This window comes from Aythya marila (genome assembly GCF_965140915.1).
Source record: "Aythya marila genome assembly, chromosome: 2".
Lineage (NCBI taxonomy): Eukaryota > Metazoa > Chordata > Aves > Anseriformes > Anatidae > Aythya > Aythya marila.
This window is the reverse complement of record NC_139043.1, coordinates 138,769,069-138,794,931: the sequence shown is the minus strand read 5'-3', so window position 1 is coordinate 138,794,931 and position 25,863 is coordinate 138,769,069.

Here is a 25,863-nt window from a genome sequence, read left to right as displayed (position 1 = left end):
GCTATTGTCAGCAAGGCAAACGTTGGGAACTTTAAGTTGCTGGCAAATGAAGTAGAAAAATTTGTGCAGACCTTGATTATTGGAACATTGGGAGCTTATTTTCTTGCATCTTTGCTTTATGGATGTCAGGAATAATGTAAGAAGAAACTCAGAGCCACTTTGTCATTTACACCTTTGGCAGCTGATTCCTTTAGAAAAGCAGCTGCTACTGCCAAGGTTTTTTATTGCCAGTGAGTATCACCAAGAATTACTGGAGGTGCAGGTTTCAGGGGAAGAATAAGTACTCTATTACTTGACTGACAAATGGTATTGTTTTATTTGCAATTAGCTAAGAACTCCTAAAGAATATACCTTGGCATAATGATTTAGCAATCACTTAAACACCCTGCTGAATTAAGTGTCAGAAATGACACTCAGAACTAACTCAGCTATAAATTGAAGGGAGTTTTAATGGCTAGAAGCTTATTCCGACCAGTATTAACACAGAATTTTATGTCCTCAAAGTCCCAGGCAAACAAACTCATAGGCTTAGAGCTATCCATAAATCTGTTTCAATATACTTTCATGAATATCATTATCAGTATGCACAAGTCCTGTGTCCACTGTGAGAAGACTGTAGGTTCACACTCACAATTAAGGTGCTGCAGCTGAAGACATTTACAGAGGTGATGGTGACAGGTCTAACAGCACTGCCGGTCTCCATGCAGTGCTGTAAGAATGCATCTGTAAGGAATCACACAAAAGATCTGGGGGCCAAACTCTGTCAACAGCTGGTGACAGGGGCCAAGAGAAGAGTCCAAAGGCAGGTCAAATATATACTGATGATACCCCAGTCTCCACTTCCAGCCTACAGCAGTCTGCAGCTCAGCAACCTCCTTTCCAGAAGTAGGATCTAAGTATTCAATAGCCCTTGAGGAATTTCTCTCCCACAAATTTGGCTATGTTTGAAGCCATGTAAACCTTTTGGCATCCACAAATGACCATAAAACTGTGTGTTCCACAGACTCACTAGCAGTGGATTAAAAATTGTCATCTTCTGTTTAATCTAAATTTATCACCCAGTTATTTAATTTGATGATCTCTGCTTCCAATATAGAGAAACAGTAAACAACCATTTCTTACTTGCATCCCTCACACCGCACATTGTTTTATCTATCTGTTAGGTGTCTATCTGTCCTATCTCCTCTCATTTATCTCTTTTTCAAGATCAAGAGTCCTGGATCACCTCTTTCTGGTGTTGAAGTTCTTCCACATTCTTGATCATCTTTGATTTCCTCCTCTGAATCTTTATTTATACTACTACATCAGTTTGAGTCAAGGCATCTGAACTGCAAAAAGTTCTCAGTAGATGTACTGTGGTCTTACATGACGGAAAAACAATGTTTTCTCTTGCTCTTTGTTTCCTGATATTTCATTTGGTTTTGACAGCACCCAGACAATGGGTTTCTTGCTTTTACTTGTAACCCTTCTATGCTTACATATATCTACACTGCAAGATGGTGAATTTTAAATCATTTTATTTATTTTGAAAATCTGGCATTAAAATAACAGTGAGAATAAGGTTTTGGTTCCTACTGACAGCTTGAGTTTGCCCTCTGACTTTCCTGTTGTCTCCAAGTCAAATCTCTGACCTAAATTGACTTTTATTCATTCTCACTTTAACCTAAGGTAGCCAAAATTTTGCCACTCCAAGTAAAGAATGGTGCTTCTCATTATGCTTCTTCCACTGAATTCAAACATTTTTGTTTCCTCACTTCAAAAGCTTGCAATAGCAGTATTGATCAAGGTCCATTTTAAACTAAAACATTTAAATACAACAGCTGAAATTATGCAGTGGAGTCATAAAGATGTTAAAATAACAAACAGTTGACACACCTAATTAGTGTCATTACTCTATGCTTCACAATGTAAATTGTGTTCTAAACCCCAAGATTTTAGCTAGGAAGAACATTTTTGTCAGCAGAGTTTGGCTAGTAGCAATTCTAAGTAATAATTAATATGTTGATTATTCAGTCCTTCAACAGATTATTTCACATTTTTAAAGACCAGATTAAATTATATCAGAGAAAGCATTTTTATGTATTCTTGCATACTTACTCTCTGTGAGGGCTTTTGTTTTTGCTAAACCATACCCACCTCTTGGATCCAGAACAAACACAAATGCTATAGATCAAAGAGCCCAAATATAATGCCCCTCTGAGTAAGATGTGCCACTAAGCAAATGAAAACAACATCTGACAACAGCTGTGGATTTTGAATGTTGCTCAGGTGAGCCCCAGTGGAGTTCAAACCTGAATATCAAACCTGAATAGACAACACAACCTAATTGCTGCTCTGTGTTTCTCACCAGCCTGAGTACAAGAAGGGATGGAGGGAACAAAGAGTTGATGCACAGCACTGAACCTTTGAAGCTGATGATAAATTTTGCCATCTGGTTCTCTGGGTGACAAAAGAATACACTTATTCTGCTTCTGCCCCACTCACAGACAAATACAGGCTTTGTCTTAATGACTGATGATGAGCAGAAAGGTGAGGAGATGTGTAACCATCAGCTTTTCTTGGTTCCTTCTGAAAGGAGACTTTCTGTCTCCTTTCTTTGTCAATTGTCTCCTTGTAGCTATTCAGGCTACAACATTTCCAAGTTTGGTTTCATAGAATTATAGAATCGTTTGGGTTGGAAGGGACCTTAAAGATCACCTAGTTCCAACCCCTGTCATGGGCAGGGACACTTCCCACCAGACCAGGTTGCTCAAAGCCCCATCCAACCTGGCCTTGAGCACTTCCAAGGATGAGGCATCCACAGCTTCTCTGAGCAACCTATTCCAGTGCCTCACTGCCCTCTGAGTGAATAATTTCTTTCTTATATTTAGTCTAAACCTACCTTCTTTCACTTTACGCTTAGTTTGGTTTCATTAGCCAAGATGTGTTTCCATTCTCAGCTATTGGTGTGAGGCTCCCAAAATATACAGGACAATGAAGGATAGCACTGTCCCAATTTATGTGGAATAACATATCTGTCATCCATGAAGAACTTAGCCAGTGCTCCAAATTTGAAAGCTGTTCACATCAAGTTGAAATGAATATTTCCTTCTAGCAACAAATATTCAACTCTTCTTCCAAGTGAGAAGCACTATAAATACCATTGGTGAACATATTACATGAAAGTAGAACTAGCCTTTTAAAAAGATAATGAAAATTAAATATTTGAATGTAAAGCCAAAGTCACACTATCACAGCCACCATTTCCTTGTCCGATATCAGGCAGGCCTGAGCAGCTATCAGTCTTGATGGCAACCATCTGCATTGTCCAACTAAACAGTCACTGATTTTTCAATTAGCTGAAACCCAAAGCCAGCAACTGTCCAGTGCTGGCTGTTCTCTGAGGGGATCTCTTCTTGCTCAGACTTGGCACTGTTTCTCTGTTCCTCTACTACAAGAATTACAAGAGTGAAACAGACTGGAAAACATCAGATCACCAAGGTCATGTGATGAATGAGGCTATTAGAGCATTTAGATGAACAGTTACTGAGTTTTATCTGTTTTGCTTGGTAAAATAAAATTTTAAGTAGGCTCATCTATCTCACCACACCTGATTACTCTGGAGGTCAGACTTACAGAAAACATTTACAACAGCATGAAAACTGCGCATATGGGCATCAGATTACTTGTAAACACATTTTGCCTAGCCTATACAAGAGAAGACTACAAGAAAGGACCTAACTGCAGAAAGGGTAAGGTTCATTTGACCTAAGAATATATATCAAATGATTAAGCGTTTAGTTTAAGCCTGCTCTCCAGGCTCACACCGTAACCAAGGAAAAGAGCCAGACCCCACCAACAAGGCATCATTCCCTCACAACTTAAGACTCTAAAAGAGGTGAGAAGAATCACTCTCTGCAGATTTCTTTCTTTCTCCATGGCCTATAGAGTGACCACAGATGTTTAGATCATAGCTGAAATGATCCCATGCCCAGTGACTGAGTGATGGCACTTAGCATTCCATATTGATGCACATAAGGGATTCACACTGGAAAGCACAACGGTAATTATATCAAGTGAGCTTTGCAGTAACTGAATCTACCCTGAAAAGGACCCAGGCTTCATATTGTACACCTCTAGGAATTGCAGTCAGGAAAGCTAAACTCATAGGGGGCTGTATTAAAAAGCATAGTCAGCAAGTCGAGGGGAGTGTTTATTCCTGTCAATTCCAGAGGAAAAGCTCATCTCAAGTGGTGTCCCACCCTGGGCTCCCCCATACAAGCAACACTGACAAACTGGAGGAAGTCCAGAAGAGGGCTTTGAAGGTTATTAAGGAGCTCAAGCAAGGAGGGACATACAAGATGAGGTTGAGAGAACTGGGATTTTTCAAGTCTTGGGAAGGCTAAGAAAAGACCTTACTGCTGCTTACAACTACATCATGAAAGAATACAGAGGAGAAGGTGGGCCAGACTATTCTCAGTGGTGTGCAGTGGGAGAATGAGACACAAGGGACACAAATAACAGCAAGGGAAATTCAAAATAGTCATAAGGAAAAAATCTTCCTAATGAGAGTGATCAAGAAATGGAACAAACTATCTAGAGAGGCTGAGGAGTGTCCATCCTTGGAGATATTCAAAATTTGAGAGAACCAGTCTCTGAGCAACCTGAGCTAAGTTGGCTCTGCTTTGAGTAGGAGTTTCCAAAAAAAAAGCCTCCTGGAAGTAGGAGTTCCAAAAGAAAACAAAACAAAACAAAAAGGAAATTTTACGGTTTGTAAAGAACAGTATGGAATGTGATACTGAAATGATTGGGTGATATACAAATCCATGATACTGATTCAGGTTCAGTCATGTGGGTAGGACTGATCTCATTTAACCTTAGCTGTCCAAAAGGTCAATACGCAGTCTTATAACAGAGACTCTATATTTTCCTCTGTACTTAAAAGAGACAGACAGACAAACTACTGAATGGGAATTGTCTGAGCTATTTCAAAAACTCATCTTACAAAGCAGTGAGACTCTCTTTGTATATTAGTCTTCCCATCAAGAGATCCTATATGACTGTTTTGGACTAGACACAACCTTTTAGGTAGTTATTGAGGAGGATAAAGCACATTCTTGTGCCCCCAAAAATAAAAATAAAAATAATAAATATATATATATGCATTTATTCAAAGAAATATAGAAATGAGAGATAAGAATTATTAGAAGGAAAACTTGTTTTAGGATAGAGGAGAATCAAAGTAACAAATGCAAAGGGACATGAATATTCCAGGTCCTTTCACATTCTACAGTGGACTTTCAGCAAAAGAACAGGATTCATATACTGAAGAGATGCATCATCTTCCCACAGCACATAACACAGTGGAATTCGCTGCCAACAGGCACCATCAAACCAAAGACAAAATATAAATTAAATACTAACAACATTTTTTTTTAAAACTGAGATTATATGTTCTTAAAATAATCCCAAAGAAAACTACATTGGCAACATTGAAGTGAAGATAAAAACATCAACTAATCATATACATATTAATATAATTAACTATCCAAAGTTACTTTAAGAGACAGCAGCACAAAATAATCAGTTTAAGATAATGTGCTTTGGTTAATAAATAAAACTAGAAGATACCACAGACTAGGCTCAGAAACATACACTCAGCTTCTTTTCAACAGCCATATTGAAAAAGCAACAGACTAGGAGTTACATTCAATTAAGAACAAAAAGCAGAAGCTCAGCCATCACAGTGCAAGTGACTTACTGATACGAGTTAGGAAATTCCTTGCATATTATCCCATATACAGTCTGCTCTCCAAAATATCTGTTACTGACCATGCAGTTATTAATACTCAATGATAAATTAAATGGTCTAAAATTTAGAAGTCTGATCTAGTACAGAAATTCTCAAGCTTCTGTATCTACATCCATTTACAAAAACTAACTGTATATTTTAGATCTCTCATTTTTCATTAAAAATATACTTTAGTCAGGTTCTTCTTTCTTTCTTTCTTTCTTTCTTTCTTTCTTTCTTTCTTTCTTTCTTTCTTTCTTAATCTTTCTGATGTGTAGTTTGTATATTTTGTATATTTGTGTATACTTGCACAGACATTTCAAGTCAGATACACCATTATTACCATCTAATTCTTCCAGCATACAAAAATTTACAACAATTCTTGAGTCTAGTCAAATATCTCCATGTATATCTCCATGTATATCCAAATATCTCCACCCCTTGAGAAGGGGTGGTCAACTTGGGCCACCTCTAGTTTGCCAGATTTGTCTACCTGATGATCTGTTTCCTGTTCCCAACCTCTCCGTTGTCCCCCAAATGCAATTAAGGCCCAAAGCATCTCACACTTCACTGTCTACTGCCTTTTCTTAGCAGATGGGGGGAGTTCCTCTTCCATCATATGGTTCCTCTTCTGTCAAAAGCATGTTCAAGTGAAATACCATGAATTGAGTTAGTTACATGAAGAGCCTTTCAGTGACCTTTTTGATGCTACCACAGGACACACCTGAGCCCATCAGCCAAGCTGGTGGTGCCTCTGGGAAAAGTAGTTGAAAGAAGGGTAAAAAACATTGCAGCAGCAGTGAGAGGAGTGAGAAAACATGAGAGACAGCCCTGTAAACAGCATGGTCAGTGCAGCAGGAGGGCAGGAGGTGCTCCAAGTATGCAGCAGCAGTTCTCCTGTGGCCTGTGGAGGGGCCCCTGGTGGAGCAGGCTGTCCCCCTGCAGCCTACAGATCCCACATGGAGCAGATCTCCACATTGCAGCCCATGGAGGAGCCCCCGGTGGAGCAGGTGGAAGTGGCCTGGAGGAAGCTGCGGCCCATGGCGAGCCCCCACAGGAGCAGGGGTCTGGGGGTAGCTGCTGCCTGTGGGGGACCTGTGCTGGAGCAGTTTGCTCCTGGGGGATGGACCCTGTGCTATGGAGTCATGTGGGAGCAGTTCTTGAAGATCTGCTGCCTGTGGGCAGCCCCAGCAGGCTCAGTTCGAGAAGGATGGCATCCCGTGGGAGGGACCCCACGTGGAGCAGGGGCAGAGAGTGACTATGAAAGAGCGGCAGAGGCAAAGTGCTGTGACTGACCGCAACCCCCATTCCCTGTTCCCCTGCATACTGGTGGGTGTTGGGGTGCAGCCCTAGAAGATTTGAGAATGAAGGAGTAAGACGAGCCTGGGAAGACGGAGTGTGGGGGTAAGATGTTTTCAGTTTTGTCTTTGTTTCTCAGTATCCTATTTAATTTTTGATTTGCATCAAATTACTTTCTCCAAGTCAAGTCTATTTTGCCCATGATGGTAACGGGTGAGCAATCACCACATCTTTATCTTGACCCATGAATTTTTCTGTTTTCTTTTCTCCTCTGCTTCTGTCAAGTAAGGGGAGTGAGAGAGCAGCTAAGTGGGCATCTGACAGGCAACCAATGAAATGCACCACAGTACCATTTAGGGTCAGATTGAGTTTCATTACATGTACAGAATAATCTAACTTTCCTAGTCCTTTTTGCCTATTCACTTTTGCTATCATTTTATCCGAGAATTATATCACCTCTCTCTATCACACTGAGAACAAAGGGTAAATGTCCTTTAAAGACTATCATTCCAAAAAAATGCTTTCCTGAATGCAGCCTCCCACCCCATATGAGATCCCTTTTCTTAATCTCTGGCCTTCTATTAAAGTGCAGTAGCTGGATTACATCCAGTTTGCAACATAAACCATGCTGTCCTGTAAACAAGTGTTGTCATCAATGTTATTTTCCCCTAAGTAACTGTGTTCTGCCTGTAGATTTTTTTTCAGTAATTATTTTACTTCTTCTAACCTAACAAATATCTTAAGTAATATTGATCCAAGACGAGTTCTTGCAGGAATTCAGTAAAAGCAGCTCAAGTTAACAGTTTTCTATCAATAATTCTGCATTGTTATTCATTCCCTAGATTAAGATAGCTGTGTTGCTTTTTTATTATTATTATTTTTTATTTTTTTATTATTATTTTTTTTTATTTTGACATCAGTTGCTACCTGAACCGAGGTCACTAACACAGAGATTCAATCCTGAGGAAGCGGAGATCAGTGATCAGTGAGTGGCAGCTGCCCACCAGTTAAAATGAACCCTTCTGCAACACTGAGAGAAGAGGGGTAGAAATTTCACTGTGTACATTAGAAATCCAGCGAAGGTGCAGTTCACACAAATAACAGCCTGAGTGTTCTTCACAGACCAGAGAGGAAGCTGGCAACTCTGGATGAGTGGGATGGCTACGGAATGAGCATCCCTCATATGTGAACCAAACAAGGTGCAATGCAGACTCTTGCATCACTGTTTCTACTAGATTTCTGTCTATTTTCTCCCAGTATCTCCTGGGCACTTGGTATGAAGTCCAGTGTTGCTCAGTACTTTTTGACAATGCCTAGGAACCGTTCACTGTAAGGAATTTTTTCAAGGATAGAACAAGCAAAACAATAGAAAATTTTAATGATGATAATTTGCTGAATAAAGCAAGCTTAACAGGGATGGAAGTAAAATTTATTCATCACTCTTTACTATAAAACTAATGACAAGCCCTTCATTGAATATGACACCATTCCCGTTAAACTTTTCTGTCTAGATAACATTGCTAATCGTGGCAGACTTTTCACTCAGCACAGCCCTAAAGGCCCTTGGTAGCTTATTATTTGCAGCTCTGTCACTATTTCTGCCTATACTATGTCAAAAATTGAAGAAGCAACAATGAATAAAGAAATAAACTATGGCTGGAATAATGTCACAGAATCACAGAATCACAGAATTGTAGGGGTTGAAAGGGACCTCCAGAGATCATTGGGTCCAACCCCCTTGCCAAATTTTGGTTTCTTAGAGCAGGCTGCCCCGGTAGGTGTCCAGACGGGCCTCAAATATCTCCAGAGAAGGAGACTCCACAACCTCCCTGGGCAGCCTGTTCCAGTGCTCCATCACCCTCACTATGAAGAAGTTCTTTCACATGTTGGTGCGGAACTTCCTGTTCTCTATCTTGTGACCATTATTCCTCATCCGGTCCCCGCAAACCACTGAAAAGAGTTTGGCCAAATCCCTCTGTCTCCCACACCTCAGGTATTTATACACATTGATGAGATCCCCTCTCAGTCTTCTTTTCTCTGGGCTGAACAGGCTCAGCTGTCTCAGCCTTTCCTCACAGGGAAGATGCTCCAGGCCCTGTATCATCTTTGTGGCCCTCCATTAGACTCCTTCCAGGAGATCCCTGTCTTTTTTTGTACCAGGGAGCCCAGAACTGGACACAGTACTCCAGGTGAGGCCTGACCAGGGCAGAGTAGAAGGGGAGGATCACCTCCCTTGACCTGCTGGCCACACTCCATTTAATGCATGCCAGGATCCCATTGGTTAGGGGGCACACTGCTGGCTCATGGTCAACCTGTCGTCCGTCCACCAGGACCCCAGGTCCTTCTCCTCAGAGCTCCTCTCCAGCAGGTCATCCCCCAGCCTGTGCTGATACATATTCCTTCCCAGGTGCAGGACTCTACAATTGCTCTCATTAAACCTCATTTGGTTTCTTCCTGCCCATCTCTCCAGCCAGTCCAGGTCTCGCTGAATGGCAGCACAGCCTTCTGGTGTGTCAGCCACTCCTCCCAGCTTTGTGTCATTGGTGTGCTTGCTGAGGGCGGACACTATTCCCTCATCTAGGTTGTCGATGAAGATGTTGAACAGGACTGGACCCAGCACCAGCCCCTGGGGAACACCGCTAGTCAAAGGTGTCCAGCCAGACTCTGCGTCACCGATCACCACCCTCTGAGCTCAGCCAGTCAGCCAGTTCTCAACCCACCTTATTTAGTCTGACACAATATCTACCTAATAAAATATCTACCTAAAAAAGTTTAAATTGCATTTATTAAAAATAATTTGTTAAAAGTTTGCTACACATCAGAGAAGATAATAGAGTTCCTTATAAAGAACCCAAATATTTTCTAACAGTTGCTGAAATTCACACAGCAGGTAAACTGCTCTGTGTTCTCTTTGGATACTTTATAACATATTGATGCATATTTTTTCTAAGTCTAACATGCGTGTCATAGGAATTTTGCAAAGCCAAATTGGCAGGCTGGAATATAATATCCAGCATATAATTTGCAAGCCCATGCACAACTCTTTCCCTTTCCCAGCCTACAGGTATGTCAAAATTTTGTATTTTGCAAGCTGTTTTTGTTAGTAAAGCATCCATTGTTTGTGGAATCTCACAGATTATTCCCACACGAGAGTCACTTTGATTCAGTTTTGAATGCCCTATACCGATGCAGGGCTCAGATGTCCCTGCCCCACTACAGACAAAACTGTACGGGAATATTCTCTGCACTCATCACATTCATCAACATTTAAGATTTTCAAGTAGCATTGTTTGCCTGATTTTTTTTAAATGCTGATTCACATTAGAATTATTAAAAATAAGCTTAAAAGGGTTGAAAAAATTCCACAAAACTTCATGTATTTGACTTTCCAGTAGTTGATTAAATGGTGTCCAGCAACAAAATCTGATACTTTAAATTTTGAAAATTTAGGTAAGTTTTTACTGAAATCTGAAGAAAAGATATAAAAAATAACTTTGTGTAGTGATAATTGACAGATAGCTAGGACCATTAACCATTTGCAATGCAGAAAACAATGGATTGGATATATAGTAAAAAATGGAACAGAAAAACATTAATGCCATTATAGCTGCATGAGACCATACCCAAAACAGCAAGCTGTATTCTACCACCCCTGTTAAGAAAAGATCAATTCAAACTATAAAAGTCCATCTAGAAAGTAGGGTTAGTGAAGGTTAGTGGAGAAAACAGTGAATAGAAATATCTTACAAGAAAAAAAATATAAATTTTCTATAGCTGAATGAATGAAAAAATAATAATATGGCTTATTTATGTGGATAAGATTGTTGTCTAGAAGTCCTTTAAGAGAGAAAAGGACAGGCAGTGAAAAATATTATTTAATATAAGTAAAAATAAATATTATATTAAAATATTATTTAATATACCACACAACACTGACATTGAAACAAGAAAAGTAAATTACTACATTCTGAAGAAAATCAGAAAAATTAGAAACCTGTTGGAGGTGTCGTGGTTTAACCCGGCCGGCAGCTAAACACCACGCAGCCGTTCGCTCACCCTCCCCCTCCCTCTCTGGGACGGGGGAGAGAAATGGAAAGTGAAGCCCGTGAGTTGAGATAAAGACAGTTTAATAAGACAGGAAAATAATAATAACAAAAGTAATAATAACAATAATAATAATAATAATAATAATAATAATAATACAATGGTGATAATAGGAAAATAATAATAATATGTACAAACAAGTGATGCACAATGCAATTGCTCACCACCCGCTGACCGATGCCCAGCCTAACCCCGAGCAGTCCGGCCCCCTCCCCCCGGCTAGCCACCCCTATATATTGTTTAGCATGACGTCAGATGGTATGGAATACCCCTTTGGCTAGTTTGGGTCACCTGTCCTGGGTCTGTCCCCTCCCAGCTCTTACTGCACCTCCAGCCTGCCCGTTGGCAGGACAGAGCAAAAGGCTGAGATGTCCTTGGCTTGGTATAAGCACTGCTCTGCAACAATTAAAACATCGGGGTGTTATCAGTACTCTTCTCATCCTAAGCCAAAACACAGCATTCCACCAGCTACTAGGAAGAAAATTAATTCTGTTCTAACTGAAACCAAGACAGAAGGAAAGAAAATCCAACTCAGTTCCTATTAGGAACTCTGGGAACAAAACCTACTTTTTTAAATTGCAGATTCAGCAGTTCAGTATGCATGCTATCTTTGATATTAAACACTTGTGCAAAATGGCCCAAGGATGTACAATCTGTTTCTGTAGTCCTATGAAATTGTATTCAGGAAGCTGTAGTGCTTCTAAAACTAAATATCTTTCAACTATTTCTTATTGTTTTTGCATCAAAAGACATCATTTTAATGGGAAGAATATGGTACATAAACAGGACTACTGTGATACCAAAGTCAATCTTGAGCAAAAAGGGAGTACTGTGCGGCCATTGTTCACTCAGTGTTACTTAGAAAACTCATAGGTATCTAAATTCAGTCTTTGGCTTAAGACTCTGCACATAAAAATGTATTTGCCTGTAGGGGAAAAGTTTCATGGACTTTGCATCACTGCAGAAGAGATTATAATTAGGTACAATTGCAGTTTCAGAGAGTAACTACTCAAAAATCACTCAGTGAGATATTGATACTATTACCCCTTGCATATGATTGCACTGCAACTATCATTCTGCAGTTTCATGCTAGTGCAATGTGAGCATCAGTTTTCACTGAACCAAGTACTATAAAATTCTTTATGAGAGTTATATTCTTAATGTGGAAAAGTGAGAAACTGTCACCAGGGAATTCATACAGTTCTTCTGGAAAAGGCCAGTATTTCAAATATGTGCAGGTAGATCCATTAGGTGCAATTAAAAGGTCTAGCCAGTCTGACTAGGATCCCTGGGCATTCATACAAACACGTTCAACACAAGGTATCTGGAATGCTTTGTGGGTAGTGCTGAGCCTGACTGCTCTGTCTGTGAATGCGAGTGTTGTGGGTTTCCTACCTGAGACGGGGACGCAATTGAGCAGGCAGCTTGGGACTGATGAGTGCAAAGGAGAACAGATACAGAAAAATAATCAAATTATGTTTTAATGAGCAGAAAAAAAAAAACAACAGACATCTTCTTCCATGGCTGTTTGAGAAATGATCAAAAGCTTGTGATAGAGCTGGTGCAAGATAACATCTGTGGGTAGAGAGAATACCCTTGCTAGACCATGAGATAGACCATGAGCTGGATAGAATGGAGACACTTCATCAAATCTGAAACAGAAGAAAGCTTCAAGTTCTGAATTGGCTGAAGACCTTGACAGGACAAACAGACTCATGTCCACTAATAGTAAGACTTCAAAAACAAAGCGCATGCACATAGTCATATTTCTGGCAAACAAACAAAGGGACCAGACTTTCAACAGCAGTATCTAGTGGAGGCTGAGCCGCTGGGGAATATGGTTTTAAATCATTTATTTAAACAAGGCAAGATTCTGATCTTGTCAGACTGGTTAAAATCCAAAGTAGTTCCTAAACCTTCTAGACTGGGGTTCAAAAAACTAAGTATCATTAAAAAAAAAAAAAAAAAAAGAGAGATATCTCCTTTTTCAAAATTGACATAACAGTTCTGTTTGATCTGGGCGGGCATATGCTTCAAATATTGTTTCATTTTATTAAATAGAAGGCTTTGGTTTGTATTTTTTTTTCAAAAGATCTTCTGTATTACTTCTTCACTACTGCTGCCACACTACTCCAAGATATTTGGAGTTTTTCATTTTCTGTTTTCACTCTTGCCAGTAGATTTATAACAAAAAAATGCTGTATATGAAGATCAAAGCTCTCATCCTTAATCTAGCATAATTTTCAGATGTGAAAAACAAAACAAAACAAAAACATAAAGTTTTTTTAAAAAGTGGGGTGCGTGGGGAAGATGGAGACCAATTTTGCAGTCTGAAGTAGGATGCAGGCTGGCAGCAGCTTTAGCATTAGGGAATAGCTCTTAAATAAGGCACACATTCTTCCAGAAGCTCTAAAGACATCCCAAGCAATTCTCCAGGCCCTTCTCCACCACCCCTGAGCCACACCAGCTGACTCTTTCCAGCCCTGCCCTAAAAGCCCTATGCTTGTAAATTTTACATCTGGTATCAACTGCATTGACCTCACTGAAACACTCCATGTGTGCTCCCATGGGTGCCACAGAAGGTGAACACACAGGGTGCGATCCAAAGCCCATCTGCTGCAAACTCTTTGCCTGTGTAAGACAGATGAGACGCCATCCATGGGAGATGGGAACAACTCATGGGTAGCCAACCATTTGCCCCAAGGCAATGCAAGGTGCTCCTGACACTGCCCTGGCAGCACCATCAGCATCGGGCCCTGCTGCTCCAGCACATCTCCCTCCTCCTCCCAGTGCATCTGCCCCATCTCGGTGGTGTGGTCCGGACTGCGGGCACCAAGTCTGCTCTGCAGGCAGGAGTCCCACTGCCATCTCTGACTAGTTACTTGAAAATGAGACAGCCGTCTCCGCAAACTCGTCCTCAATTTCTAAATGAATGATTGATTGTTTTTAAACTAGCACAGTGTATATTTTGGGAAGGAATTTATGATTTACAAAAAAATTTCCTGCTGAAATAAGGCCAAATGGAGGCTGGTGTGGGCCAAGTTGCTCAATGTTCATGAACAAGAACATGTTTTTCTTTTTCTTCCTTTCTTGTTTTATGCATGTTTCTGGACTCATTTCATCAGCTGTCAGTATTTAAATACCATTTCAGAAAAGGGTTTATTATTGTAATTTCCTCAATTATTCTGTTTGTTTCTGCTATGGTCTCTTGAAACAAAATCAGTCAGCTAAAGTACTAATAAAATATTTTCCCCGGCTGCTCCTTGCTAAGGGCCCAATCTTCAAGGTGCTGTATTTCCTGTGCTGGTTTGCACCTCAGAGACCGTGACCTTAAACGAGGGCTTTTTTTCAGTGCGCTGCATTGCTGTTTTCCAAGGGATCTCACTGCGGTTCACGGTCAGCTCATGTCCTCAAGTCAAACCCAATGGCATGACAGTGCATGATAACTGGGACTGGATTCCTATAAGAAATAAAACTGAAAGCAAGAACCCTTTTTCATCACATCTATGCAGATGGAAAACAGAACACATTTGATAAGTGGTGAAAGCAATCTAGCTTAAATACATCACTGGCTAATTGATTAGCCAGGCAAATGCAGGCGCTCATCTAACAGCATGTCTTTCAAATTGTTGAATTATGTATACGTAAAATATTTGGAAATTTCTGTTTTTAAAACTATATTCCATACAGGAGAGAAAAGCAAATATTTTCTGTAGAAGGGCTAAGCAGAGCAGAGCCTAGCCTTTGGCAAATGGCATATTCTGGGCATGCAGGGGCTGCTCTGACACCATGGAGATAGTTGGAAAGCTCTTGCTGGATCTCGCTGGGCTTTGGATGAGGAACCTGGCAATGACTGATGGCAGAGCGTGACAACACCCAGCAACATCAGGCAGCCTCGGTGCTCTCTCACTGCTCCCCCAAACCAAGAGTGGATCACAACACGTGACAAAGACACTGAGCAAGGCAGCCAAAAAATCATCAGCCTCAGATGTTTAGACCATGACTTTCGCTTCTGGCTCAAGCAATTCTTATGTTGAATTCAGTTGCCTTTCCTCCAAGACACCTAACAGCAGATAACCTCAATTTATCAGTTCCCATTTCCAATACCATTTATCTTGCATAAGAGCTGTGATTTATTTGGCGCACAATGGAAATGCAACTATTTAAAAATAAAAACTAAGCAAAATCTATTTACAGCTCTGTAATTTCCCAATGAATCATGAATAACGAGGCCAACGCTTCCAGTGTTAGACATTCACAGTCATGAATCAAGCCTTGAAAATTAACGTTTGGCTTTAAGAACTTAAATTTTTAAAAATAATAAAAGCTGGATTTTTAAAAAATTAATTTCTCTCTCTCTCTCTCTTTTTTTTTTTTTTATTTTTTTTTTAAATTTGTACCTCTGTAGTCATTAGAATGGGAAATTTACATCTTCAAAACGGCGTTGAGTCTCCCATGCTCACATGATATGAGGGGATGGAGCTATAAAGGAACAACCAGCAATTCTGAGTCTAGCAATAAATTCCAAAGAGTTGTGATTTCGCTGCTTGGGCAGGTTAAACAGGTATCACACATAGATACTCATATTAGAAACAGGTTGCACTGAAACAGATCAGTGTCTTGGTATTCCAACATATGCATTTCACATACATAACTTTGCTGTCATCTAGAGATGGGATAATGAAGTGTCTGTTGAAATCATCAGAGGTCTTGAACTGTCTCAGGACTTTGCATCACTCATACTTTCTGCTTGTGTTTAAAATTTAAAAATTTAAAAATATAAAATAATAATAATAATAATAAAAAGATGTTGCACTTTACTGCAAAAATAAAGGGAAAACTCCAGAACATTTGTAAATCAACACCTGTCTATTCTATTTGTGCAGTGTAGCCCTCCTTCATTTCCTTTGTACATGGTAAGTTCGCTGAGGCAGGCAAAGCTGTCTGTGCCATTATTTTTGCACAATGTCCAGTGCAGAGACCTGATGGGGCTGTGTTTGGTCTGCTACTTTTAATTTGCTCTCACCTCAGTACTTCAAGGCTGTAGTGGGCAATAAAAGCAAAAGTGCCAAAATACTGCAAGTGTGTGCATTCTCACTTCATTTCTAGCCTACCTGGAAGTGAAGGTACCAGGGAATTTTGTGAACTCTTATGAGACTTCCAACAGCCCTAAACCATCCAGATTAGATAAGCAGCAGATAAACATCCGAACACTGGGAGGTTTATCTACAAGAAATCAAACCTTTTGAAGTTCATCTTTTACTGCTCTAACCACTATTATCTGTTGCTTTGAGATCCTGCATCCACCCCTATCAAAGTTATGTAAGCTCCCTGTGATGCTCTTAAACAGTACCTCTATCATTTGTAAAACTGCAGTCATTCCCCCCCACCCCCTACCCCCCATTAAATGCATTTGTGGCTTCAGCAGTTGATGCATACAGTATTTTATTGGCTTTTTCTCAGAAATACACATTTATTTTATCATCTGATACTTAAAATAACTACTACAAATAAATAAAGAAAAAATGTGTGTACCACAAAAAAAAAAAAAATACCATACAAAAGCTTGAGCTATGCCAAGATTGCTTAATTCTGATTAGCAATGACCATTAAGCAATCATTTATGGATTTACTGTGAGTGTTCATAGATACTAATGGGTTTTAGAATTCCTTGGGAATCCTCAAAGGTCAAAGGAAGAAAATGAACTATGAAGTGATAAAAAATGTATTAGGTGACTAATGGACAGGTTGTATACAGAACGGTTCCAGCAGAAAACGTTGAATTTTACCGCTCAGATTTAAGCAAAAGTAAATCTTGGGAGCAGTAGCCCTTTCTCACTGAAGTTACTAATGAAGAGAAAATAAAAGTGCTTCATGGGGAGGCATTGCACAGCGTTTTACCCTGTCACTAAGAATGCATAGGCTATGGCAAGGTCACTGATATGAAGTTAAAACTTATTAGATTTTTTGTTAGAGAAATAGTTTCTTGCTCTTTGCTTGGCTTCCTTGTTTTTAACCTTACATGTGCATTTTCTTGATTATATTTGCACCACCACACTCTGTGCAACTCAAGACTGATGGTCCTGGCCAGCCTTAATGAATTTGCCTTTATAGCACTTAGAATGACAGCATGGCCCCCACTTCTATGAGAAGGAGACGGACAAGCTCAGAGGACTCAGCATGCCTCACTGCAGGCCTGGACCCAGCACAGGCCTGAGGGTCCGCCCCAGCCCCGCAGGCCCTCCAGCCAGACTAACGCTGCTGAGGGCACACGAGTCCAAGCTCCCAGCCAGCACAGGCTCATTTTGCGCAGTCAGATACGTTCAGAAATTTCTGAAAGGGTGCCTTGGTCTCAGCAGAGCTCGGGCCAGATCAGATAGTGTGTGCTGGGGCTGCTGGGAGCCGGTGCCAGCTCCAGCGCGGCTTTGTCTTCCCACAGCTGGCAGCATGCCAGCAGCCAGCACACAGCCTGCGTAAACACCACGGCCTCTGCTCCGGCTAATTTGACAGAAATGCAGACCTGGTCCACAGCAGATTTATATGGGTGGGTGATTCAGCCGTGCACAGATATGTTATTAATGACTGTGGAGCCGTGCACAGAGTGAACATCCAGCCTGCGAGTGGCCTGCAGAGTTTACTCAGCCCTCCTCCTGGCTGGAGTCACCTCGACCATGAAGTATTCTTCCCGGTACCATCACTCAAATGGTGATGACAAATCCAAAGGGTTTTTTTGAAGGCAATTTTTGCATGGTGAACAGCAATTTCGCTGTGCAACGAAATGGAATTGGATTCTTGTTAGCAATATTTTCAGTCAGGGCAGAAAAAAGCAATCAGCAGTTAATACAACCTGCAATGTGATATGTGCCTGTTACACACATAAATTATAAGGACTGGTACCATACTACATAATTTTAAAGTTATGCTATTAAAATGAAGTAATTCCCATTCCAGTTTTCTCAAGAACTGATTCTATCAGGCGGATACATACAGGCCTAATTTCTAGTTTTTCAGCAAAGCTACTAACTAACTAAGACCATCCATGTAGAAGGACAATTACTATTTTTGAGTTCATAAAAGTTCATTTTCTGAAAAAAAAAAAAAAAAACAAAAAAACAACAAAAAAACAGGGTTTATTTGGTCTGATTAATTTATAAAATCAAGTTACATAGAAAGAGAAAGAGAGAGGGAAGGGAAGGGAAGGGAAGGGAAGGGAAGGGAAGGGAAGGGAAGGGAAGGGAAGGGAAGGGAAGGGAAGGGAAGGGAAGGGAAGGGAAGGGAAGGGAAGGGAAGGGAAGGGAAGGGAAGGGAAGGGAAGGGAAGGGAAGGGAAGGGAAGGGAAGGGAAGGGAAGGGAAGGGAAGGGAAGGGAAGGGAAGGGGAGGGAAGGGAAGGGAAGGGAGGGGAAGTTGTTAACATCAGCTTTTCCAGAACAGCTATTTTGGTTTCAGAAGCTGAATGCACAGGAGCAGTGGGAGCATGCAGTGCTGCCAGCTTCCCCTTTCCCTCTTCTCATCCTCTCCAGCCCAGTAGTTAATAGCATGCACGTGGGTTGTGAGAGATCCAACTTCCCGTCCTCCTGCTGCTTGATTCAGTGCAGGGGGTTGTTCCAAGGTCTCCCTCTCTCCATGTGGGTGTCCTACCTGCTGGATTAGGAGCTTTACAGAGAAGGAGCTCTTCTCCTACGCCTTTTTCCACTCGAAATTGCTTACACAATGCCTGGATGAGAAAGAAAACGCTATGGCATATAGTGACTGAAGAAGGTGCCAAGACAGTCAACATACTGAATGGCTACAAAAAAAGAATTATTATTTATGCAAAGGAGAATATCTTCATCCAGAGGGATTAAGACAACCAGCCCATAAAATCTTGTAGTGCACTATCAAGGCCTAGTCCTAGAAAACAGAGGAGAGACTATTAGCAAAGCGCTGTAAATACTGAGCCATATATGGGAAGAATATTACCTCTCACCAGCTTTATGAAAGCAATCTTTTGATTTTATTAAGCATAACTGAAACTACTTGAAAATATTTATTTAGTGAACAAAATAAACCATTTCAATACTATGGAAAACCTGAGTTTATATTGAATGATTTTTTATTTTTAAATTTCAATTTATATAAAGAAGGGAGAGAAGGAAATAAAAGCTGAAAAAATGAATGGATGCAACAGCACAAAGGAGATGAGGATTTACCATGGACAATACTGTAGGTTTAAGTACTTGTTTGCAGGAGAAAGATCATGCTGGTGGAGCTAGTTTGCTAGACTTCAGTGTGTGCAGGGTAGGTAAAACGTTTGACCATTTCTATTAGTTAAGAAAACAGGCAAGGTGTTTATGTTCTTTCGTCTCAATCAATAGCATTGAATAAAGTAGCACTGAAAATGTCCCAAGTGTACTACTGGATGTTCACATTTGGAAGGAAAATAGAGTGCAACTGATCAATGGTCATCTCCATCAAGATGTATTTAACTGGGATTCTTCCTTTCCAAATCGTTTTGTCTGAAGCTAGTAAAAGTTGAAAGGAGGATGGATATCTGCAAGGATAATCTTTAAGGTGTGTGTACTGTTTTCACAGCTATTAGATCAAAGCCCTTTACTGAACTATTTTATTATCAGACTTATAAATCAGCCTCAGTTCATTTTGCAAACATTAGTACCGCCATCAATTACATGCATTTAGGACTAATGGTTTTACAGGAATGTTAATAGTACAACATTATTTCCTGAAAACCAGCACTGAAGGCTATTAAAAGGCTATTAATTGCTATATGTAGCAGAATTATTTGTTTCTGGTCTTAAACAATCAGTGAGTTGGCATGTAAGTACATTTCTAACCAGTTAAATTTCATGGATATCAAATTTAGTCAAAACAAAACCATTTATAAACTATCCTTGTCCAGGTTTCCTTCATGGGCACAGTCTGAGTAGACCATAGATATTTTTGCTGCTACCTTTTAAAGCCCCTGAGGTCTTGCTCCAGGCACTCCCACCATCCCTGCAGGGTGGCTGTCAGGGCAGACACTGTCCCCAGGCAGAAGACTTTTTATTAGGCAGAAGCAAGTGTCTGCTCTCAGCCTGCTTGCTCATGTTCCAGAGGGAACAGTGCAGTACTGACACCTGAACAAAACATGAATAACATGAACAGATGCTTGAGGGGTAAAGGGTTTGAAGAAGAGGAGCTCTTTTGTGTGGGGGGTGTAAATCCCATTACAGCCACCCTTTGGGCTCTGGCTCATCCCACACCCCAGAAATGATGAAGCATCTTCTACATTTATTCAGGCCCCTTCTGTTTCTCTATCCAGCCCCCTGCTAATGCAATAGACTTCACCTCCAGTGGTACCACAGTACAAATTATTAAACATGATGTTCCTTGTTTTGTGGTGAAATTGACTGCTTGCCCCCACCTGGACCTACCCTTAGTCCATATGAAGTGCTGTAGTTCTGTTTCTGATATACTAAATAATAAAACAACTGAGGCTCAAGGCTGTTATATGAGTTCATCTTATCTTCTTTCCCTTTCTAACTGTGGCATGAAACTGAGATCTCTGTTCATTAGTTTAAGAGGCTGGTTACACATAAGAGGAGAAGAGAAGACAGATCCTGAAGCATGTGGAGCTACACCAATTTCCACCAGCTGAGGAGAGAGTCCCAAGAGAGCAGTCAGACAATTTTTAATGAACTCCTATGCAGAGCACAAAGTGAACTTCAAATCTCAGACTGAGCACTATTCAACTTTCATTAAACCAGACATTTATGATTACCTCAAAGGTTTGCAAAGTAGGAATAGAAAATTTCCAAGAAAAATTGTAATTACCTTTTATAACCCATCTCTAGGATATTGCCTCCAGCTTTGTTGAGGAATGGATATAAACTGTTTCATTCATGGCTCTTAGTAAACCATGCTGCATTAAAAGTATTTCAGTAAGTTGTAGCTACCATTTTATGGCTGAACCTTTATGTCAATCCTTCATTCCAGAGTGGTTCGACATTGCAGTGACCTTCACATCCCCCTTCAAATTGAATCTGTTACCCTCAGTGAATATAAGGCTATAAAGAAGCACCTGATCATAAAATCCATTTGGAATGCTTTCTTAAACCTCCACCAATTATCCATTAAAAATTCTGCTTTTTACAGGCTTACTCCCCTAATGAAAACCGAACAATAGTATATTTTTAAGAAGTTTTTCTGGTTGTCTGGAGAAAAGCCTTGACAACTCAAAATAATCATTGATTGATGTGACTAAATAAAATCATCTGAGTACTTCTATGGATAATAAGAGACATTAACTATTGCTTTATAAGCAAGGATCTGATCTAAAAGAAAAGATGTGGATGGTCTGACAATCACCTCCCTAAATCATCCAGCACACAGCTTTGAATAACAAATACAATTGATCTGATATAGGTAATCTAGGAAAAAAAAAAAAAAAAAAAGCATGCTGTTCAGAGGAGACTGAGATTGATCAGGATTAAATCTTCAGCAGGAAGCCTTTTAATTTGCAAGGAGCTCTCACACCGAGGAACAGCAGTGGCCGGAGCTGGGGCAGAGCCTGCAGTGAGTCACTGGGCTGAGGAAGGCCAGTGGCAGCCGGAGCAGGGAGGTTGTGGCAGGCTTGAACCAGGCCAGGTCAGGAAGCTGGGCCATGAGGACAAAACAGCAGATGGTGTGTGTATGTGTGCGTGTGCTAATGCAGTCCTGCAGCCTTCCTTTAAAGTAGACAAAATAGGGATTTTTTTTTCTTTACCATTTTCACGTTTATCTCTCCTTTTAATAAAGCTATAGCTAATCCCTCTGCTTTTAGAAAGCAGCTCTTTGACTTCACTGATGCTGCAGTTATCACCTCATCACCTTTTCCTCTCAAAGAGCAGTGACAGCTCTGTTCGCAGGCACTATCTGGAGCTTTTTTCCAATCCTGTCACAAACTGCTTTAAGTGCAGCTTCTGCCCCTGCTTGTGCCGGCACTATCTGTCAGAGCAGCCTCAGACCTTACCTCATGCTTCATCGTCCTCAGTTTATCTGGATCTTTAATACAGCTGACCCTGATCTTTTTCTCATAATGTTGGCCTCTTCTACATGCCTCTTTGGTATAACTTCTATGCTCCCTGCTCTGACTGTGCATCATCTGCCCTCGCTCATATCTCATCTGCAAAGCTTCTTCTCAGAGTTTTCTGTAAAGTAGCTTCAGACAGGCAACAAAAGTGCTCATAACTAAGTAAATATATGAGGAGTGACAGGACAAATCACACAACCTTTGGCTGCAATGCTTTCTCCGGTCCTCTCACACAATTAGCTATTTCCCCTTAATTAATGCTTGGGTTTATCCACTAAAAATTTAATCTGTGTCATGGAAACTCATGCCATGTTTTGTAAGATATATCCCAGTGTGAAAATTACATCACTGTGTGGTATGTACAGGCCTTTGCACCTCACTCTTTGCTATTGTAAACTAAAAAGGGCAACAGTGACATAAAGCACTCTATTACTGCATCACATTCACATTTCTTTGCATACAAAGTACCTACAGATCAGAGAACCTGAGAATTAGTTATGGCTCTTGGTTTCAGAAAAGAGAAGGCAGCTTGAGGAATTTAATCTTAAAGAGAGTAACACCACACCAGGGACATGACAAATTCTGCTTGAATCCCAGTTGAATACCTAGGACCAAAGTCAAAATTCGCACAACATTCCTGCAGAAACTACATATCCCACCAGGAATTGACATTTTGTGACTGATTCCACTTGCCCGTGGCTAAAGGCTTGCTGAGGGGTGTCTGCATGGCCCTGCCAAGGAGCAGCAAGGCCTCTTTTTCATGCAAAGGTGCACGAGGACCTGCAGGCCAGGCCAGGCTACATCTGTAGCCTCCCTTCCAGGCTGCCCCTGCTCATCGTATCATCTCACCCAGCCAAAGAAAGCATTCCCTCTGCCAGGGTGTAGGAGACCAGAGCTCCGCTCCTCCCTTTAAGCACTAACTGGAACCAGCAGAAGGAGCAGCTGCACTTTGCAAGATGAGAAGGACCACGGGCTGAGGTCCGAATGACTTTGCCAGCACTGACTTTCAGAGAAGAGTTGAAGGCTCCTTGCAGGAGATACTGCAGGGCAGAACAAGTGATCTGGGGCATATCCTTGCCTTTAGCAAGTTTCACTTATATGGACAGGATCTCCCCAAAGCAATGCTTCATAGATACCTGTGCTTGTTGCCTGCTTTATAGGAGAACCTAGGGCTTTGGGTTGGGGATGTTATTATGATTTGAGGATGCTGCTATAGTCCTGTGGCTATGGGGTCTTTAGTGGAGATTAGAGCACAAATAATTAAATTCAAAAGGATTACAGAATTCATGCAGAGCCAAATACCTTCCTTAGCCAGGGGCATACAAACTGTGCTTAGGGTTTGCTTGTCCAAGTCACTAGTACAGCTAACAAAAATGAATATATTTTTGGGCTAGGAGCTTTAAAAGGAAACTCAACAGCTGAGAGACAAAAGTTATTAATTCTGAGACTAGTTTTTGGCAGGAATGGGAAGACTACTGAGATTGCCTGAAAACTCTCTGGAAGTCCGGTGCTGTCCTAGCAACCGTGAGAATGACATTAAAGAGAACAGATACAGGCCCTGTCCAGACCACAAACCCCACAAGTACCAATCCCCAGGTCCACTGGGCTCTTTTAAAACAGCTGACATTATTTTCCAGCTTTTTAAATTATCCCAGCTTTTCTTAACTGACATAAATCTAGACAACAGAAACATATCCAGCTTTTCAATTCCCTGCTGAATGCCGAGATGGGACTCAAACTGGCAAGAAGTTTGAAGTGAAGCTGCCCCAGACTTTTTGTGAAGCCAGCATACCAGCAGACCTCCAATCCCTGAAGCAGTTTTTATTACAGAACAAAATAATGAACAAAATAATAAAGCTTCTTGGTGTCCTGCAGGATGGGGCATGTCTCCAGCCCCGAGCTGCACTGGCTCATGTCCTCCAGGCTGATGCTCACAGCTCCATTTGTTCAGGAGGCTCTAGGTCTTTGCTTTGCTCTTTAGCTCTTGCTTCTTTTATCTCTTTTTGCTTCACCAAGTTTCTGCTTCTTGTCCAAGAAGCTTGCATGTCCGTAAAATAGCTTGGGAAGGGGAAAGAGGGTGCACACCCTCACTGGCTGTGCCTCTTACAGATCCTCTGGCAACCAGATGATTTTATACCTCCACAGGGAGATGGCAAAACATGGTCACTGTTACTCCTGGTACCTGCAGTTCCCTGTTACTGTCACTGTTGTTCCTGCTCCCCTGTGCCTCTGTCAGAGCAGAAACAGAGAGCAGCCTCTCTGGGGAAGGTACTGTGGCCAGCAGGTAGGGATAAGTTACCGGTGGCTGCTGCCTGTTCTGCCCATGTCCCCCTTCCAGGCTGTGGTCCATGTCACATTCAGTAGCAAAAGGAGACAGACAATTCAGGCATCTTAGCAATCAGCCTCAAATCCCAGCTCCAACATATACTTCAGACAATAGAAAAAAAACAAAACAAAACAAACAAACAAACAAACAAACAAAAAAAAAAAAAAAAAAAAAAAACAGAGAAAGGTACAAATTAATTCTTATGCCTCAAAAAAAAAATATCTTGGTGACATCCATCTCTTCTGGAGTCACAGAATTAGGAAAAGTGATTCTTGAGGCATTTCCTTTCTTCCGTCCCCAAAAACAGCAACAGTGTCTTTCATATGCAATAGTAGAGTTTCAGGCATTCTCACCCTGAAGTCTGGAGAGAACATCAAATCCATCTTCTGTTTTTATTTGTGTTTGTGAGTCACAGTCAGATGAAGCTGGCAGAGGCAAAGGAGGAAAAATATAACAGGACTGGCTTAATCTCAGCAGGGAGACAGCTAGTGAAATATAAAAGGCTGCAGGGTCCAGGCTTTATGCTAATGAATATTTAGTACATTGATAGAAAGTGGAACAGCATGGAGAGGAAACACAGATGTGCCCCGGAGTACCAGACGGTGGAGATAGAAAAGTCTGGGCTACATCCAGTTGAGCAGACAGGGTTTCTGCACTGCAGAACCCCATGTCGCAGGTGATGCGGTCCATGTGGTCCATCTGCTGGGACAAGAGAGGAGGATTTCACGGGTGGGTGAGGTGTGATCAGGCAGTGCCTGAGCATGGAGCAGGGAAATGCAGATGGGAAATGAAATGCCTGGTTTGGGCACCCTGGCAGCATATGGCTATGAGACGTGTCACAGCTTGGCAGAGCACATACATGGTGCAAAACTCCAGGCACCTACCAGGCACTGGTGGCAGAAGTGCCAGTGACAGCTCCCAAAGAGTATGTTGAGGGAAGTAAATTCTGGCCTTTGGGTCTGAAGCAGCCACTGCGATCTGATTACAAGGCTGCAGAAAGATAGCATCTCCCACTGCAGCTCCAGTTCCTCTCAGCATGGTCGTTGTGAAAGATGCACCAGAGAAAACGACCCCTCCTGTCAGCCTCAGTGAGGATGGAGGCCTACATCCAATACCCTGAATTACAGCTCTGTGCTATTCTGTCAGACAATAACGACCAAGGAAGATTAAATACTGTATGTGTTCCTCTGGCCCCCAGGTGTCTGTGTGCTGTATTGAGTAACTCACTCCTGTGAGTTTTTTAATACGGATAGTGTAAAAGCCAGAACTGAATTCAATCCACTGTAACCAGAGTGTACAAACACTCCAAGAATTTG